We start from the raw sequence: 19,849 nt of genomic DNA, 5'->3' as shown, positions 1-19,849 counted from the left end.
CTGTAAATTAGGGAGAGCCCCAGGGCTACCAGATAATACAACTCCGAGGGACAGTGCGCTGCAGGGGACAAGCTCCTCACCCTCAGGTGTGTGTACAATAAAATGCATTGTATCCCTGGAGCTGGGTACTTGACAGATGAAAACCTTCAACACATGCAGAGTCTTACCAAAATGCCTGCTTAAATAAGTTCAATAACATTAGCTATTGGGGTGATAATGAAGATGACGGCTGTATCTTTCTTTGTATCCTCAACACTGAATTCGGACCAAGGTAGATGCTCAGAAACATTTCCTGGTTGAATGAATGACACGAAATCCAGGTTTTGGTTTTAAATTTTAAAGCACTCTGAAGTCTCAGCCCAAAAGGGCACAGAATCAAGCGGTATCCCTGGGTACCTAATTTTCCCACCAAGTCAACTCCTAATGTTTATCCCCTGGAGCTTACCCCACTAGGCAGGCTCCATGTCTGCTTCTGAGCAAGTGAGACCCTGGGGCAGGAAATTTCTGGAGAGGTTCTCCCGGGGACCAACTATACAGGCCAAACTTGGCTAATAATAAATCGAGCTAAATAATGCAGCTGTTAGCTGGGTCTGGATGCCCAGACCCTGGGCCCTGGGGAGTGGAGCTCAGGACGGATCACTCCTGAAGATTTGATCTGCTCATGCAGCTTCCTCAGGGACCCTCTGGAACACAAGATGGCTGGAGCAAAGCAAGCACCGATCGCAACCATTGTCAGCTCAGGGGGACATAGTAGGGGGAGTAGCTGTTAGCATGCCTCAGTGGTTCTGATCCACAGGTTCCAAAACACTGCACTCTGATGTACTGGGATTGCCCTATATCTGTGGGTTCGTGCATTCAGGTTGTACAATAAGACCCTACCTCAGCAATTAAATGACATCAGTGTCTAGTGTACAGCCGTGGTAGGAAACTCCTGCAGAGGAAGAGGGCCCGACATGGGTTCTGTCTCCAATTTCACCCAGTCTATTAGGGAAAAAGGAGATCATAGGCACATGAGGGGAAGCCATGGGCATAGATGAGGGGAAGTGAGAATGAAACAGCTTCTAAGGTGTGGGGGACAATTTCAAAGGAAAGAGAAATGATTTGCAAGCAGAAGGAAGCCCAGCAGAAAGGACCCTAGGAATGACCTCTTCAACCCTTCTCATTTTAAAAATGGGGAACAGAGCCTATGAGAAGCAGGGCCCCTCATCCCAGCGCACACTGATCTGGGAGCACTCTGTGCGTCTCTTGGATCCCTCAGCCTCAGGATAGAGCTTTGGAATCCAATGGCCCTGAGTTGGAATTTGGGCTTTGAGACTGATCTGTGTGATTTCTGGCAAGTCATGTGATCTCTCTCCGAACTTCAGAATCTTCCTGGGTGGCACGGGACAGGTAGGATGCCTTTATCTCATACAACTGCTGCAGAGATCGCGTGAGAGAAGCCACGTGAAGTGTCTGGCCCAGGGCAGGTGTTTGCACCCTTGCTGAATGAATGAATGAGTGTTTCACAGCGCTGTCCGGCACAGAAAGAAGAAAGCAATGACTGTGTGCTGTTCCTGGCTTCTCCCTACTCTACCCACTGGAAAAACACAAGCTCTAGGAGCGAGGGAGCGAGGCTGTCTTGCTCTCAAGAGCCGCTCCAGCCTACAGCAGGAGGCAAGGCACATGATATGTATTTGACCAAACGTCCTGTAGGAACAAATGAGCCGTTCCTTCTCCACTCTTTGGCACTGTTTCAGGCATTGAGCTAAGTGCCCTGCGTGCAGTAGTAGGCATAGCATTTAATTGTCCAGGCCACCTATGAGAAAAGTGGCCTATTTTCCCTGCCGTACAGATGAAGGGACAGGTTCGGAGAAGCTCACTAACTTCTCCAAATCAGGGCTAGTGAGTGGCAGAGCTGGACCATGGCCGGGACCTTCCGGAGGCAAATGCTCTCCTTGCAACCTTCAGGTAAATGTGGCTGCGCAGGGCTGCTGGGTGTGTCGGGGCTCGCAGTGGGGCTCTGCTGAGTGAAAGAGAGCGGAGCTGGGCTTGGAGCAGAAGGCCCCGTAGACGCTCTTGGGCTGACTCCGGGATTGAGCCAAGCCCAGCCACTGGGGAAGGCCAGAGGAAAAGGGTGGGTGCAGCCATCAGAGGAACAGGGAACAGCTTCACCGAAGAGAGAGGACTCTGACGCAGTGGAGAGCTTGCCCAGATGCGGGTGTGGGCTGTGTGTATGTATGTGTGAGAGTGCGCACACTTGTGTGTCAGGGGCAATAACACCTTGTGCTGCAAGTGTAAATGGCTCAACCCACCCCTGTTCAGGGACGCCTCCCTCTCCATCTGCCCAGCTGCCATGATCAGACCCCACGATTACCTGCCAAGGAAGCTTCCAGCCTAATGCACACTTCATTCCTGCCGTTAACTCTAGACAAGCCTCACACTATAGCTAACCCAGCCTCCATTTTAACCTAAAATGAGATGTGTATTAAAGTAATATACTGATTCTTGGCTGTCTGAGTGGCTCAGTTGGGTAAGCAGCTGCATTCAGCTCAGGTCATGATCCCAGGGTTCTGGGATCGAGTCCCGCATCGGGCTCCCTTTGCTCTGCAGGGAGCCTGCTTCTCCTTCTCCCTCTGCCTGTCACTCCCCCTGCTCGTGGTGTCTCTCTCTCTCTCATTCTCTCTGTCAAATAAATAAAATATTTTAAAAAAAATAAAGTAATATACTGATTTTAAGTTTAGGTACATACAATATATTACACCAACGCCCCAGAAGTTTGGACACGTACACTAGTCACTGAAGTTTGAATGGAAATATCCAGGGACACTCAGTTAAACCACACAAAGGGAAGAGCAACATCTGTAATCTCATTAAATGTATTTTCTTTCGTTTTGGTCTGACATAGTCAATAAAGTCTAACGTGGAAAGGTAAAAACCTAGAATTCTGACTATTTACCTGAATAACTAGGGAGAACACAGATCGCCCTGGGTTACTCCTACCACCGCCACTACTGCGTCATCTTCTCTTTCCTCCTCCTCCTCCTGCTCCTCCTCCTCTTTCTGCTTCTTTTTAGTCTTCTTCTCCTGTTCTGCTTCCTCCTCTTCTGCTTCCTCTTCCTCATTCTCTTCGCCGCCTTCTACTTTTTTTTTTTTTTTTTTTTTAACCCAAGCAGGCTCCTAAGTCTATAAAGCATCCTTGAAGTTTCCGTGCATATTCCAGAATCAGAAGACGCTAGAAGCAGACCTGATCTTAAGGATCATCAAACAAATTGCTTCATCACCCCCTTTCGTCTTCCAAGTCAAACAGAAGCTAACCCGCTTTCCCAAATTCACACGCAGCTGAGTGGTTAAAAGCCAAATACTTGGACTGTATCATTCTTGAGTTTTGTTCTGGGTTTTGGGTTTTGTGTTGTTTTTATGACCCACAGGAAACTTTCAAATGCCCCTCTTAGGGGACATCTGTATGGTGGCTGAAAGGGACAAGCTTTGGGATCAGATGGGTTTGGGGGAACCTGTCCAGGCTTCTTCTCCAGCTAGCTGTGGCACTGTGAGCAAATCCTCTCTCTGTGCTGGGTCTCCTCAGCTCTAAAGAAGGCTGGTACTAGCTCCTGCATGAAGTTTAAATAAAGTATCTCCAGGGAAAGCACTTACTCTAGTCACTGGCAGGCAGTAGGTCTTAGAAAGAACTTTCTGGCCCCTCCCATCTGTACCAGCAAGTCATTTGACTGTCACTTAAAAATGGTTTATGGTCATTTTTTGTTGCCAGCGTCCCCATGCTCTCAGAAAGAAAGGGAAAGAAAGAAATCTAAGGAAGTTTAATTCTATTATTCAGGAGCAATTATATTAATATTCATTTTATTCTCTCAGAAGGCCAACACAAGTCAGCATGTTCAAATACTGAGCTTGATAAATTCTACCTTGGGCACAAGATTGCAAGGATAATCTTATCTTTAAACATTTCCTTTAAACAAACTTAAAAAAAAATCCCTCAAAATTTACTCTCTGATGCTTTTTATATTCTGACTTAAAACCCACAAGTTATCACCAAAACCACCAATGCAGTTCCCCAACCGCTCTTACACTAATACCTCAGCTATGATGACATGTGCCCAGAAATTAATTTTCCAGAAAACTTATACCAACCCCTTCAATACTAAATACTTTGATACTTAATTCTAGCAATTTCTGATGTATCTCGTTTTAGAAAGAATACTCCCCTGCCTTATTTCAGCAGAGTTTACAGACTATAATTTAGTTTCTCCTGATGACTCACTGTCACACTTCTGAACATAAGTGACGGCTTCTCACTTAGTACTCGATGCCCTCAAAGACCCAAACCACGTGAAAGTTTCCAGAGTTCCTGCACTGAGGATCCCAAGGTCCTTCCTAATGGATATCCCTTGGTTCACCCCGCGGAGATGTTCCATTCGAGGTGGGTCTCATCCGGGCTTCTCAGTATTCATAGTAGAAGGTCAATCTCACCATCCACTTAGTGGACATTAAAGTAGACACATTAACCTCGAATCAGAATAAACACTGAAACACCTACTGTGCACCAAGGATGTCAACAGATTTTTATTTCACTTGGTTTGTTTATTTTTACTTTTTCACTTAATCTTCCTTAAAAATCCCTTATGCATTGCCGATTCTCATGGTTTGAAAGAAACTGAGGTCAGAACAGATAAAGTAGCACACAGTATCCTAGAGAGAAGCTGAGATGATTATCAGGTATCGGGAAAAGTATTGTGGAAACTGTATGCCATAGACCCCCGCCCACGTGGTGTTAAGGAGGAGAGTATAGAACAGGAGGATGAATGAGCTAAAACCGGAGAGATCATCGCCCAGAGATTGCCAGGAAATAAAAAATGGCACTAATGGGTGAATTTAGTAAGCAAGCTGAGAGAGAAGGCTGTGTGCCAGAAATGATTCGGGCTATATATCCTGATGTATGAGTGAAGGTATGCCTGCATGGAAGGCAGGAAAAGCTCTCCGAGCCGAGAAGGTGAAGGGCAAGGTGCTGCAGGAGTCAGGGAGCTGGACCTGGAAGGCGTCCAAGATCCTAGCAGGACTTGAGGTAGTGAGGAAAACCAAGGTCCAAGTACCAGAATGATCAGGGTCTGGAGAAGAGGGTGTGAGCAAAGGGCCAGTGCATGACTGGATGGCCTGGTAGGTACCAGGGTAGCTGGCCCCCTGCTGCAACTGGCCCTGACCCATGATGCTTTCAAGAGGTGAGCAGGAGAAGGCATGGCTAAATCAGGAAGGGAACCCACAGCAGGGCACTTTGGGTTCCAAGCATTACAAAGTTCAGGGAGATTTTTTTATAGTATGTTTTCGTGACTTCCGTAGGGCACAGGCACTCAGGATCACAGGGTCTTGTGACTGAATGTCATCAGGCCCAAAGCAGCAGTTTGTCTTAAAGAAAAGGGGTGCTGTAGTGGAAATATCAGTTAAAATGTCACCAACATGACGGATCCCCTCCCACCCTGACGCCCTCTCCCAGGTTGGTGCACCCATCCCCCAGCTGCTGTGTTAGCTGATAACAACCCATCGTTGCTCTGTTCTGAGAATCCTCAGATGACCAAGCTGCTTTGCCCGGGAATACCTGGGTGTCTATGTCTCCCGGAGTCACACCCAAGGAATGACCTTGCCTCAAGGTAGAAAGTGTTATGGGGCCACGTACGCCCCAGAGTTCCCTGCGTGAGCAGGGAGACTAGATAAGGCTGCTCACATATTTATGCCCATTTTCTTCCTTGTCTGGTTCCTTGTTCCTCCCTCCCTGCCAGCTTTCAGCTAAGAGCACCCCTCAGTCAAGCTCTATACTTCAGGCTCTGTGTTCAAGATGTAGGCTGTAGGTCTACAATCTCAGGGCCTAAGACAATGAACAGGTGTGGCTTTCCACCAAGGCCAAGTGCCCGTCCGGGGTCACTTGGCTAACAAATGTCGGAATTAGGGAAACCAACTGGTCTGTTTTGTCTGGAACTGGGGGACATGCGGGGAGGGCTGTGTGTCCCCAGGAGGCAAGACATTCAGTTTTCCAACAAGATCAGTTAGTCCCGGGAAAAAAGAGACAACAGAGTTCTCCTGAGCTAGAAGCCGAACATCTGACCAGGATTTCTGAATGGTACTCACACAAGGCTACAGTTACTCATTTTCTCATTAAAACATTGTTATTCTGTTATTGAAGATTCCTGCAGTTGTTTTCTTCCACATGTTCTTTGATAAACACTGGCCACATGCTGACGGAGAGCCCAGAAATGCTCTGAGTGCTCAGGGCCGCTGTAAACACGCCCCAGTCCTGCGACCACGGAGCTCTCCACCTTACAGAGAAGAGAACCAATAGGAAAGGCAGACAAACACATCTGTGGTAACACTGCCGGCGCTTACACAGGGATGGATGCCATGGAGAAAAACACAGCAAGTTCCGCGGCCAGAGGCCAGAGGCAGCTCTTTGGCCGGTGGTCTGGGAAGGTCTCTAACAGAAAACTCTTAGACGAGGGAGAGAAGGAGCTACAGAAATGTCAGCAGAGATGTGTCCTAGCCAGCCGCGTGGAATCACGGGAAGAAGCTCGGAAGGCGAGAGGAAGGTAGTGAGTGTGCATTCGTCGTTTGCATTTTATTTCTGAAAGGGCAGTGGTGGAGACCCGGTGAGTCCGTAAGAACATCTGTATCTGCTCACTCTCTGTCCTTCCCTTGGGTGATCAGTTCTACTCCCGTGCTCTCAGTGAGCGTCTCCATGCTGATGATTCCCCAAGTCTATATTCAGCCAAGAGTTCTATTCTGAGCTTGACTGAGATCTTTAATTGCCTAAAAATGTACATAGATGGCCTCAGAGACCTAAAAATCTACTTATTCAAAACAGAACTCATCACTTTACCCTTCAGACTCTGTTCTTCTGCCTGTGTCCCCAGGCTGGGAGACAGCACCAAGACAGTCCTTGAGACCAGGTCAGAAGATTAAGCATCGCCCTTGATGCCTGTCTGCTTTTAGATACTGTGGGCGGCACGTCCAATACTTCCCACCCTGCTACTGCCTTAATATCTCTAGAGTCGTTGTTCTAGAAAGTTGTTCTTTCTTCATCTCTATTACCTTGGCCTTGGCTACAGTCTTCATTACCTGTATACACCCTGGATTTCCTGAAAGAGCCTCCCACCAAGCTTCTATGTTTCTCATCTTACCCACATCCAAAGCACTCTGTATCCTGTAGCCCAAATCCAAAATGCTGGTGTGTCTCTGTCTTCCCACTGTAAAACACTTTCACTGCTGAACAAAGCTGGAGGCATCACATTTTCCAATTTCAAATTATGTTACAAAGCTTTGGTAATCAGAACAGCATGATACTAGCATAGAAACAGACACACATGCCAGTGGAACAGAAAAGACAGCCCAGAAACAAACCCACACATACATGTTTAACTCATCTTTGACAAAGATGTTAAGAATGCACAAGGAGGAACGAACGGTCTCTCCCATCAAAAGTGTCAACAAAACTCGATATTCACATGTTGAAAGAGTAAAACTGAATCTTTAGGTTCCACTATACACACAAACCAAAATGGATTAGACCTACACATACACCTGGAACTGAAAAACTCCTAAAATAATAAATAGGGGGAAAGCTTCTGGACACTGGTCCGGCAATGAGTTTTTGGTATTGACACCAAAATCACAAGCAACAAAAGCAAAAAATAAGCAAGTGGGAGTACATCAGACTAACAGGTGTCGGCACAGCAAAGGAAACAATCCACAGAGTCATAAGGCAACCTAGAGGTTGGGAGGATACATTTGCACACCATGTATCTGATAAGGGGTTAAGATCCAAAATATGTAAGGGCCACATATAACTCAATAGCATAGAAACAAATTACCCCCCCAAAATAGACTTGTCTCAACATACTTCCAAAAAAGTTCCATCTGTACATCTTCTTACCTGTCTTCAGTGGGTACATGAACAAGTGTGCAACATCGCTCACCATCAGGGAAATGCAAATCAAAACTATAATGAGATATCACTTCACACCTGTTAAAATAACTATAATTTAAAAATATTAAGGTGAGGCCTGGTGGGGAGGTACCCTGTTGGGGGGAAAGTAAATTGGTATAGCCATTGTGGAAAACAGCATGAAGTCTTCTCAAAAAATTAAAAGTAGAATTACCATATGACTCAGCAATCCCACTTCTCAGTATGTGTCCAAAGAGATATCAATCCAGATCTCTGAGAGATACCTGAGTTCCCGTGTTCCCTACAGCATTATTCATAGTAGCCAAGACACGGAGACAAACTAAATGTCCATCAGTAGATAAGTAAGTAAAGGAAATGTGATCTATACATAGCATGGACTATTACTCAGTCCAAAAAAATAAAGAAATCCTACTATTTGTGACAACATGAACAGACATGGAGGATATCACGCCATGTGAAATACGCCAGGCACAAAGAGACAAATACTACATGATCTCACTTTAAATACAGAAGCTGAAACAGTCAAACTCAGAAGCAGAGAGTAGAAGTGTGGTTATCAGAGGCTCGGGATGGTCAGGGGGTGCAAAGTTTCAGTTAGGAAAGATGAGTAAGTTCTGGAGAGCCAAAGCATAGCACGGTGACCGCAGGTAGCAGTACTGTGTGGTGTCCTTGAAATCTGCTAAACATTGTCATCACATCTGATTTTAGTGTGACCAAGATCCCTGCGGCTGTCGTGTGCGGAACAGACTGGGGTGGCAGAGGTGCAGGCAAGGACAGTCGAGAGCCTGGTGTACTCATCCAAGTGAGAGACGAAGGGGCTTGGACCAGAATTATTATCAAAGGGATGGAAAGAAAGACCTGAGCATCACCCTTGACCCCTCCCTCCCCTTGACCTGCACCAATGGTCACAAGTGTTCCATTGATATTTCTCAGATAAATGACACAGCATGTTCACTGAACTGACACTTCTCCGTCTCTCTCTCCTCAGCGTTCCTCCTCTCACCAGTTCCTGTCCATTGCACAGGACAGGAAGAGTCATCCCAACTCTCACTGCCTAAATTCAATCATCTCTTATCCACAAAGTCTCCTAAGAGGCCACCATATTTCTTGGTTGAACCATCTTCTCTAACCCAACCTCTGCTCTGCAGCTAGGGTGAATGTTCTGCACAACTCCAGATCTTTCCATGGCTCCCATGACCTTCCGGTTAGAGCACAAGTCCTTAGCATGGTTCTCGAGACTCTCAAAGATGTGGCCCCTATCGCTTTCCCCAGCCTCGAGGAACACCGTCCCCTTCCTTGTGTTCCAGACCTCTTATCCATTTCACTTCCCGGCTACCTCTTGCTCCCACGGTGCTGTGTGTCACTTCCTCTTCCGACGGCCCTTCCCTGCAGTCTCCATTTAGAAATTCTCAGTCCTCAGCGTAGGATCTCTCTCTTCTCTGAAGCCTTCCTTGGCAGCCCTTGCCAGGAAATGTGTTAAAAATACCTTCTCTTTTTTTCCCACAGAACCCTGCATTGGCTGGTTTGCTCTTGTCTGTCTCCCGCCAACATCCCCTGGCTACCCGGGGCAGGTCCCTTTCTTGTTCATGGTTGACTCTCAGGGCCTGGCACGATGAGTGGCCCAGAGCAGACCATGGACTCAGATTTCCCTGTTGGGCACACCACGCGCCTCTCCATCCACACCAGAGGCGGAAGGCCACTGGAAGGAGTCATGGCCCATAGCACCAGTCTCCTCTGTGGTGCTAAAATCCCCCTGAGGAATCATTCCTGAGATTGGTGTGCAGCCGCCTGGAAATGATTCATGTTTGAACAGAAACATTTGACACTGCGGAGCACCCAGAGTCTGGGAAGCTCAGCAAATATTAGACATGTCTGCAGATGTCCTCTGGCTCTCTCAGGTAAGAGTGGACTTCAACCATACAGTTTCTTCTGTTTTTGTTTTTGTTTTTTTTTTTTTGCTTTGTTTAAGATTTTATTTATTCATTTTTTCTGAAAAGGGGGTAGGCACAGACGGAAAGAGAAAGAGAATCCTAAGCAGACTCCCTGCTGAGCTTGGAGCCCAACATGGAACTTGATCCCAGAACCCTAAAATCATGACTTGACCGAGAACCAGGAGTCCAACGCTTAACCGACTGAGCCACCCAGGTGCCCCCTAGTTTCTTCTGTTTTGAATCAAGGAGAACTTCCAACATGGACAGAGCAGCAGAGCATCTTAGCTGGGGTTGGATAAGACTTGGGTTGGGTAAGGATGGAGAGCATGCAGTCTTCAACACTTTGCAAGTCCCAGGATAGCCTTGGGGAACACTAGCCTTCTAGAAGGGAAAATTCTAAAAAAAAAAAAAAAAGAAAAAGAAAAGAAAGAAAGAAAGAAAAATATGGCAGTTACAGTGAATTAAGGTGTAAGGTTCGGACAAGTGAGGAGTGTCGATGGAAAGGCCAGGCAGGAGCCACCGGTGTAGCTCTGGTGAAGAGAAACAGAGACTAGTGTATGGAGACACCAAGAAAGCAGAGCTAGATGGAGCCCCGGGAATCATCCAGGCCATTTACAGATGAGGAAACCGAGGCCCAGAAAGGTGAGGGGATGGCCCAGGTCAGCAGTCCTGTGAGCAGTTAGTGTCAGAGCCAGAGGGACGTGTCAGTGCACAAGTCTAAGTCTTTAGCTTGTTCTATCTCCTTCCTTGCGGTATCTCGCATGAGAAACTCAGCTCTGAGGGTGTTAGTGTCCTTCTCCCTCCGCACCCCGCAACCCCCGATAAGAAAGGGAGGTAAAATACAAGGAGGAAATGCACTGGGGGCATTTCAAAAAACTCGAAACCTTCTGTGATTGGCGATCATATATATCATTGGGAAGTGAATAGATACCACATATTAAGGTCAGGCATGGCACTGGCCTTAGTGTGCATCTTCCCAAGACGTCCTGAAAGGTATCTGTCATTGCAGTGCCATGCAGAGAAGGCAGAGGGCTGACGGGGACAAAATGACTGACCGAAGGTCCACAGCACTCACAAGTGGAGGAGCCAGGACTTCCAGCAGGTCTCATCGGCTGCTGTGTAACTACACAGGGAGATTTTGCTCATTTTCCATAACAACAACAAAAAATAATTGAGGAAAATGAATAATGTATTGAGTAGAGTATTTTACAGTTTATGAACTGCTTTTAGTGCATGGCTATCCATTCACTCCAAGCACTCGGCAGCGCTGTTGGATGGGGGATACCATCCACGTTCTACAAGTGAGGAAACGGAGGGACGCGGCCAGCAGGTGTCCTGGTTCCGGGGCCCCTTAGAACCAGATTCCAATCTAGGCTTTCTTGCTCCAACCTATGTCCCTTTCCGTGTTACTAGAGCTGAAATCAAGGAAAGCAACTGACAGGAGAGAAATGCATTTTAAGTTTAAAATATTCCATCAGATGTTTTCAGCCAACGTGCTATGAAGGCCATTCAACACTAGATTACAGTTATTCTAAAGTACCCACTTGAAAAAAAAAAAAAAGAGCATTTTAAGGCAAAATATGTGTTTCTGTTCTCCGTCACTCTGCTTCAGTGGGCTGACCCTGAATAAGGCCCAACAACCCAGCAAGCATCCTTCAGGCTTGCGCTTACTGAGACGGGGGGAGGTGGCTAGGACAGCCTTTGGGCAAGACTCTTCGGGCAGGTAGGTGTGCCGCAGGGAAGGCCTTTCCACGGACTCAGCCACTCACTAGGGCGGTCATCTGCCAGGCGTTGGGGCCACAACCATGGTAGAATAAGGCAAGGTTCCTGCCCTCCGGGAGCATGAACTCTAGCCAGGGCAGGCGTATGTTGGAGCAATGACAACATGACCCAGCACAGGTGTCACACAAAGCAGCCCCAAAGTGTCGTGGGAACACAGGGGACAGAGCTCAGGAAGGCTTCCCATCAGAAGGGGCGTCTGAATTGTCGTGAAGGGAAGAAGGGAGAGAGAAAGGGTCATTCTAGGCAGAGAGGCCAGTGCGAGCAAAAGTCGGGGTATAAAAGAGCAGAGAATAGTAGAAGACAGTCCTGGCTCGTTCCAGAAATGACATCAAACTGAAAGCACTCTGTCGAACTGGGCCATCATTTGGTAAGCATCGACCATCACAGGGCAGAGCTGTACGAGGGTGAATCCACCCACGAGGGCCTCACAACGTGCCCAGTGTGTCTACCTAACCAACATCCAAACGAGTCCCTACTACGCGCAAATCCCCACTTACACTACAGACCACTTAGTTTAACTCTGTGGTGAGCAGACCTCAGTGCTCCCAAACGTGAGTCCTGCGTTTGATGCCAAAGCTCTTGACCTTCAACATTTGTAAACAAGGATGACATGCCGTGTTTCCCCTGATGAAGGCCTCTTGAGATTTCCCTGAGTGTATCTTGGACCAGACGACAGCGTTTCAGCTGTGAGTCACTGACCAATATTTCTACCCCCGCTTCACAGCTGATGTCTGTTTAATGATTTGCGGATCTGAGGAAGGGAGTTTCTTCGGCAAAGAATAATTCTTTTCATGTGCGTGGCAAGTTGGGTTTTGAACAGCCTTTCTCCACGCATCCTCTCCATCACCCCACTTGATTGTCACAAGTGCCTGGCGGGGTGCAAGGACTCTGAACGTCCCCATTCTACAGACGAGAGAACGGAGTCTCACCAAGGCAGAGCAATCCAAGGTCGTGGAGCAAGTGTATGGGGAGATGAGAGCTCGAAACCATGTCTCCTGACTCCCCAGTCCTGCCCTCTTTTCTCTCGACTTTACCATCTGCCCGGAATACAATAATATCATTCTCATTAGGACGTGAATCCCAGAAGAAATGCTGGTCAAATCACATCCCCTCGGGCAACATAAGTACAGCATAAATTAAAAGACCAATTAAAGAACATGGCCTTTTAACTGGGACTTACCACTGTCCCCCGGGGCAAGAATGTAGAAGTCAGTGGCTGCCCATTCCAGAAATTACCCAGAGACCCACTTACCCATATGCAAGAGGCTTTAACCCCAAACTATTCACCGAACTTTATCACCCTTCTCTATGCTTTTCTGGCGCCCCAGCCCCCGTGGAGCTGTGTCTAGAATCATTGCCCAAACCTCTGCCCCTCTCTCTGGCCAGAAGACGCAGCAGCAGCAGCAGCCCATCCCTCCCTGGGGATAGGTGCCTCTCAGCTGTGACACACACATCTCTCAACACCAGGAGCCTCAGAACCTGATGAAAAACCAATGCTTCTCTAGTTCAAAGAGAGCATTGAAGCGAGATTCCCTAGCTGTCTCCAAGTGGGATAGTCCGCCAATGGCTAGAGCCCTGGGTGGCCAAGGGGACAAAGAGTGTTATTATACTCCAGGGAGTCTTGTTTTGCTGACAATGGCGTGGGGTGGGGGGCTAGAAATGAGGTGAGGAGAAAAGGAAGGGGCATTTTGGTTGCTCGCTTACAATTTTGTATCAATTCCCACTCCACCACCAACAATCAAAGGCAGTAACATGATAAACTCCAGGGATACACCTGGGTCCCCAAACGGTAATAGTTACTACTTCCCCCATCCAAATTCCCCCCTCCGGGTGCTGGGTTTGAAGCCGACTCTACAGATCAAGAGCTGGTGTGCGCTCCGGTCCTTTTCCATGTCATAGCTGAGCTGCAGTGCCCCCCCCCACCCCCCACCCCCGGCCCCAGCCAAACCACAGGGAGAACAGGTCTCTGGGTCAGCCCGGATCGCAGAGAATCCTTACCACTGCCCCCTCCACCCCGACGCCGGTGTCTCCGGAACCTGCCTGGGGTTCACGGGCTCAGAGGAGCTGCCTGTACCAAGGTCTGGACGTGCTCCCTCAGCCTCCATCTGGGACTTCTGCGGGGACCACCTCCTTCACCAGCGTGTCCCCCCAACTATCGCCCCAGATTTCCCCTCCTGCCCTCCCAGACCTGCCCAGACGCGCCTGGAGACTAGAGGACAGAGAGCCTGGGGGTTGGGGGTGTAGACCGAAGGAGATAAACCACATTTCGCGGCGGAATCCCTGTTAAGTAACAGAAAGCCATCCAACTAGCAACCACGCTTCCAGAAACGTCACTGCCACCGCGGAGAGAGTTTGCAGCTGCCGACCCCAGCGCTCTCACCTACCTGCCTCCCACTGCAGGGCTCCCCTCGGCTCCGGGCCGCGCCGGCTGCCTCCCTCCCGGCTCTCCGCAGCGGCGGTGGGCGCTCCGCGGGGTCCGGGCGCCCGCGAGCTGGGTCTGCGGTGCCCGCGGCGAGGCTGCCTGGAGGAGGAGTAAGAGCTGCCGCCCGCCGCCGCCGCGGTGCTGATGCGGTTGCTATGGTTATGGAACTCCGCAGCTGCCCCCTCTCGGCGCAACAGCGGCCCGGCCGCGGCCTCCGGGCAGCCCCGCGAGCCGGGCCGGGCGGCGAGGCGGGGCGCGGGGCGGGCGCCGGCCGCGGCCACTGCGGAGCAGGACGCGGGGCGGCTGCGCTCGGCCTGCCCGCTCGGCTCTGCGCGGCGCCCGCGCTCCGCTCCCGCCCGCGCCGGGACGCGGCCGCCCGCCCGCTCGCCCGCCCCCGACCCCGCGCCCCGCCCCGGCCCTCTCCGCGCCGCCGCCGCCGCCGCCGCCGCCCCCCCCCACCCCGCCCGCCGGCCCGAGCATGCTCAGTGTGCGGCCCCGAGGCGCCCTCCCGCGTGGCGGGGCCGGGCGGCGGCGGCGCGCGAGGCCCTTCCCCGAGCCCCCGCGGGGTCGCCGGTGCGCTTCGGCGGAGCGGCCCGAAGGCGGCCCGGCAGGTGCCCCGGGCCAGCTCTGAGCGCGCGCAGGACCACCGCCCGGCGACCCCATCCAACCTGCCCACCCGCTGCCGACCGGCTCGGACACCGGCGAGATGGGGCCCACGGGGAGAGGCGAGGGTTGAGGACGGATAGAGCAGCTGGAGTCCTCTGAGCATCCCTCGCGGGCATGGCACCGAGGGACAGGCCTGCGAAGGCCTGGGGACATGTGGCTTCACAGATGAGGAAGCAGCCTCAGACGGGGGGGCCAGGGCGGGACTCCGGAGACCCGCGCGCAGCCCCGCAGACGGACGACGGACGGGGCTGCACCAACTCACATCCCAACCAGAACCGCGGGCGTGACCGAGAAACTGCAGCCACTGAGACCCCGGCCCCGGCTAATCCAGTCCGGGCGGAGGGAGGTCATCAAGGCAGGACACCTGAAAGAGGGGACAGGAAGAAGGCACAGAGGTGAAGTCTGAGGAAGGAAGTTCCAACCAAAGGGAGAGGACCCGATGTGCAAAGGCCCGGAGGCCAGGCGGCCAGCGCTGGTTTGACCCGCGCTTGTGATGCAGCAGAAGGGAGCAGAGTGGACCACAGAGGTTCAAGGAACAGGGTCTGCCAGGTCCTTGAGAGCCAAGTGAGGAGGGCGGCATTCGACCCTAAAGACAACAGGAAGCCACTGAAGAACCTTAAGCAGGAGAAAGGCTGGGTGGCTAAGTGGGCAGTCACCCCGGCGGAAGTGTGGGTGGTGGGGCTAAGGTGGGCATTAAAGCTCCAAGAGGGGGTGTCCAGACGGTGTTGCGTGTTGCCGCCTTCTTGCCCTGGAGGGCGGAAGGCCACCTTCTGTCTACATTGCTCTCCTTGCTACAGCGTCCAGCGGAGCCTCACACCGCACGTGTGCTCTGTAAATGTGTGGTGCGTGGCCAATAAATGAATATTTATTTCTCCATAGAGAAAATGGATTCCTTTCTTTCATAATTTTTCTGTCTTTAAAATGTGATCAAAATCATGTGGCATTTATTTTGCCTTAAACATTGCATTTTTAGGCAGCCTTATTTTTGAAAGTCAGCCCAAGTCCCCAGTGTTCTCCTCTGTCTTAGATGGTCCGCGACAACGCAGATACGGAGCACAAGAGCGCAGGGTTTGCTTGTTTCCTGATAGTTTTCAATTGGCGGATAAGAGAGCTCCAGGATATATTGTTACGTGAAAAAGCAAAGTGCAGAACAGTGTTTATAATAAGATAACTCTTGGGGAAGAAGCGGGGAGACACAAATGTATATTTGAATTGGCTTGTATTGGCATAAAAATATGCTGGAAGATCGTGTAAAACACTTGCGAAGTAGATGTTAGCTAATGGGGCTGAGGTGGGTGCAGGACTGGGGGGGGGCAAGGTCTGGGGGAGATAGAGTCTTTCAATGGTACTTTATTTTGAACCAAAAATAAATTACACACATGCATAATGTGTTACCATCTGTGTCTAGAATCCTAATGAACCTTGGGATAAATTTGCACGCAACATGTTCCGCATGGACATATCCCAAGACTTCCTCCTCCCACTGCCTCGGTCCCTATGTGACACAGTAGTACTATGATTTATTAAGTCTTCCTCTTCAGTCCTGCTCTGCCCATGGACCGGAGGTGAGGAGAGAGGACACAGAGACAGAAACGGAGGCCTCCAGGAGGCCAGGTCACCAGTGCCAGCACAAGGGAGCTGTGTGGACGTGATCTTCGTGTCAGTTCCCCGGGGGTCTTCCCCGCGATAGCGATCATGGTGGTTATGGTCCATAGTGACCAATGTGATAGCCATCGATCATCTGGCTGGAGTGATGTCCTCTGGGCTTAGAGATTCCCTGACCCACTGCCGTCCTCATGGATGAGATCCCTGTAATGTCCCACTCCAAACTGGTACATTCTCAGACCCACGGGGTGAGGCTCTGAGCAGCTAGGGGCCCACAGGAGGTCTGCAAGGGAAGTTCCTGGGGTGAGCCCAAGTGGAACTGACCCAAAAGCAAAACAAACTCCGCTGACATCCCCCCTCTCGGGGAAGGACCCACCATCCATCCCAGCACACGAGTCAGAAACCCCGACGTCCCCGTAGGCTTCCGGGTCTCTGCCTCCTTCTCTCTCCCCGTCTCATCTCCCACACGCCTAGTTACATACCAACTTCTGTCAGTTCCACCACGTGAATAGCTCTCAGAGTCATCTATAACAGGGGCTGGGCTCTACGACAGTGGTTGGTTTTTTGTTTTGTTTTGTTTCGTTTTTTGATTTTTGTTTTTAAATCTTCTTCAACAGGAGTCTGCAAGTCATGGTGTCTAGAGAAAGGGGTAGAATCTTAGCCTGAACGTTCTGAGGTGAGCATCTGCTGATAGGACAGGGGGACACGGATTCTGGGACAGATGCTGGGCCTGATGCTGTCTTCTGGGGCAGTTGGAAGATGACACCCCACTGAAGAGAGCTGAACACTGAGACAGAGAGCTCATCAGGAGCTACTCTTGGCCAAGTTGGGTTCTGGAGGGGTTGAGGGTGCCCTCCAGCACAGGGCTGCAGGGGCTGGTGCCCGTTCAAGATGAGGACGGCATCAGAGCAAAGTGGACCAGCGTTTTCTCCCTCTGTCCCAGAAGGCCGGTTTTCTAGGGAGACATCCTGTGGCAAGGAGAAGCAACTGTCATGAAATTCTTATCAGAGGCAGCAGTCTCCACAGGATGGGGAGGAAGTTGGAATAGCCTCCTGCTGGGGCTGGGTAAGCACCCCCCCAACCTGCCGCTCTTTTATAAGAACCTGGGAAAAGAGAAATCCCCAAGAGAGAGAAACTCCACTTCCTGCTAGTAGAATTGAGACCGGAGACAACTTGCCTGGCCTTCCAATCTGGCGTCACTCTTCCTTTACTGCGTGTCCTTTAAGATGCAGTGCGACTTAACTGTAGCTCAAGGTCCCCTTCTATAAAACAGGGATGATAACAAAATATACTTCCAGATTTACTGCCAAGTTTACATGGATAAAAGTTTAGAACAGTATCTCATGCGAAGTAGTGGCTCTGTATGTACATGAGCTTTTTTCTTTTTTAATGTTAAACTGAGTTGAGGAGATAGAAGGTGTCCTTGAGATGCCAGGTCATCTGCCGACTTTCTGTCCACACCCTGTGCCCCCACCTTGGCCCAGGACCCACCCGATCTCTTATCTGAAATACGAGAGTAATTTCTTAACGGATCTCCCTAACCCCGATGCTATCCCCAGTTACCCTCTGCCATCCACATCCTATGGAACTTTTAAAAATGTCCCTCTGGGGATGCCTGGCTGGCTCAGTTGGTAGAGCATGCCACTCTTGATCTTGGGGTCATGGGTTCAAGCCCCACACTGGGTGTAGAGATTACTTAAATATGTAAATAAACTTAAAAAATATAATTCTCAATCACTCTGCCTCTCCAGATCCTTCAGGAGTGACTCCAGACTCGAAGAATAAGCTACAAGTCTCGTGGCTTAACAGTCTTGTGCAGCTCACGTCGGATTCCCGCTCACAAGCGCCCTTGCTCTGCTTGGTCCAGAATACTAAGCCTCCTGTACTCTCCAGAAAGCCCCAGGCTATCTAACACATCCACAAATTCTTGCCCCTGCTTCAAACCTCTGTCTTGGGGCACCTGGGGGCTCAGTGGGTTAAGCCTCTGCCTTTGGCTCAGGTCATGATCCCAGAATTCTGGGATCAAGCCTGGCATCGGGCTCTCTGCTCAGCGGGGAGCCTGCTTCCTCCTCTCTCTCTGCCTGCCTCTCTGCCTACTAGTGATCTCTCTCTCTCTCTCTCTCTCTCTGTCAAATAAATAAATAAATACAATCTTTAAAAAAGCAAAAACACAAAAAACAAAACCTGTGTCTCTATATTCCTTCCTTCACGGAACCTGCTCAGATCTACCTTTGCGTCCACGCCACCTCCACTGAGCCTCTGATACACGCTTGGAGGATGGTCTCCGAGCTCCGTAGTAGAATCACTTATGTAAAAATGTATTTCCCGCACTAGACTGAGGACTCTTGGCAGGAAATTCTTAAAAGAATTTTACCCATCCCATAGCACAGTGTCTGAAACACCGAGACAACGCTCAAAAACATTTCAGAACGTTACATGAATAGATTTTGATTTGATTTTCCTCTCACGTATTTATCTTGTCCTGCTGGCCAAAAAATCAAAAAAAAAAAAAAAATCAAAAGTTCGTTTGAGCCATGTCTGTGCTGAAGGCAGGTGCTCGGTTGCCGCGTTCGCTTTGACTGGCTGAGGAAGAGATACTCACCTGAGAGCCAGTCTGGTTGGCACAGGGCGGGGAGGGGTGCCAGGAGGAGGCCAAGGCCATTCATTACGCCGTGGGATGGGTCTGGAAGGGAGCTCGTCCGCGGCGCGCCAGCCCCGCAGCGCAGGCCTTCCCGGTTCGGTCTGATGAGCCTCGGCTCTCACGGGTTTCTCTGCAGCGCGGGCAACAAGGAGAGCAGCGGACACGAGGCTGGCTCGGGCCGCTCGCCCGCGCGCCATTCAGTAGCTCGTTTCATCTGCCCATCCACCTGCCGACAGCCTCTGAGGAGGAAACGGAGACCAGACAGCGGCCCTTGACTAAAGGACGCAGCTCGAAGGGCCCAGCCGGGATGTGAACAGCCAGTCCCTGCTCTCGGCCATGACGACGTGTGGCCTCCGGGCTCTCAGGAGCGTTGCTGCGGTCCCCTGTGCGGCGGCTGTTTGCGAATGCTGTAGGGACCTCCCTGGCATCCTCTGAGACGATGGGGCTCCACCTCGGCACTCCTGATGCTTGAGACCGAGGAGTCTTTGTCACAAGGGCTTCCCCGTGCACTGTAGACAGTCCCCGAGCCTCCCTCACCCCTACCCCTACCCCTACCCCTACAGACCACCTGCACCATCCCGCCCTCTGCTGGGACAACCAAAACGACCTCCAGACATGGACGACTCTCCCTGGGGGACACAATAGCCCGGTCCTGAGAGTCACGGTCCAAAAATAGACTTAGGGCAGATTTTGTAACCAAGGATGATGACTATAAATCAAAGCCAAATAAAATTATTGGCATTTTTTACTAGGCCAGTATTTGTTCCATGGGGCCAGCTGGGTTTACGTCGAGACTGGCCTGGAGAAGACTTTCTTCCGGCAAAAGCGGTCGCTCAACCTTTCTTCCTTGCTCTCTTGTGTTT

General features: G+C 50.5%; 1 protein-coding gene across 1 annotated transcript in view; it reads right to left on the bottom strand.

Annotated features, from left to right (window-relative positions):
* FAM135B (family with sequence similarity 135 member B) overlaps positions 1-14,394 on the bottom strand; it is a 279,227-nt gene extending 264,833 nt beyond the window's left edge. Inside the window, exon 1 of the mRNA XM_059165554.1 lies at positions 14,037-14,394. The gene's annotated coding sequence lies outside the window, so the exon portion shown is untranslated. The remainder of the gene's footprint in view (positions 1-14,036) is intronic.
* Between the last annotated feature and the right edge of the window lie 5,455 nt (positions 14,395-19,849).

This window comes from Mustela lutreola, chromosome 3 (assembly GCF_030435805.1).
Source record: "Mustela lutreola isolate mMusLut2 chromosome 3, mMusLut2.pri, whole genome shotgun sequence".
In the NCBI taxonomy this organism is placed as follows: Eukaryota; Metazoa; Chordata; class Mammalia; order Carnivora; family Mustelidae; genus Mustela; species Mustela lutreola.
The sequence above is the reverse complement of the archived record's forward strand: the minus strand, read 5'-3'. Positions and strand labels throughout refer to the sequence as shown.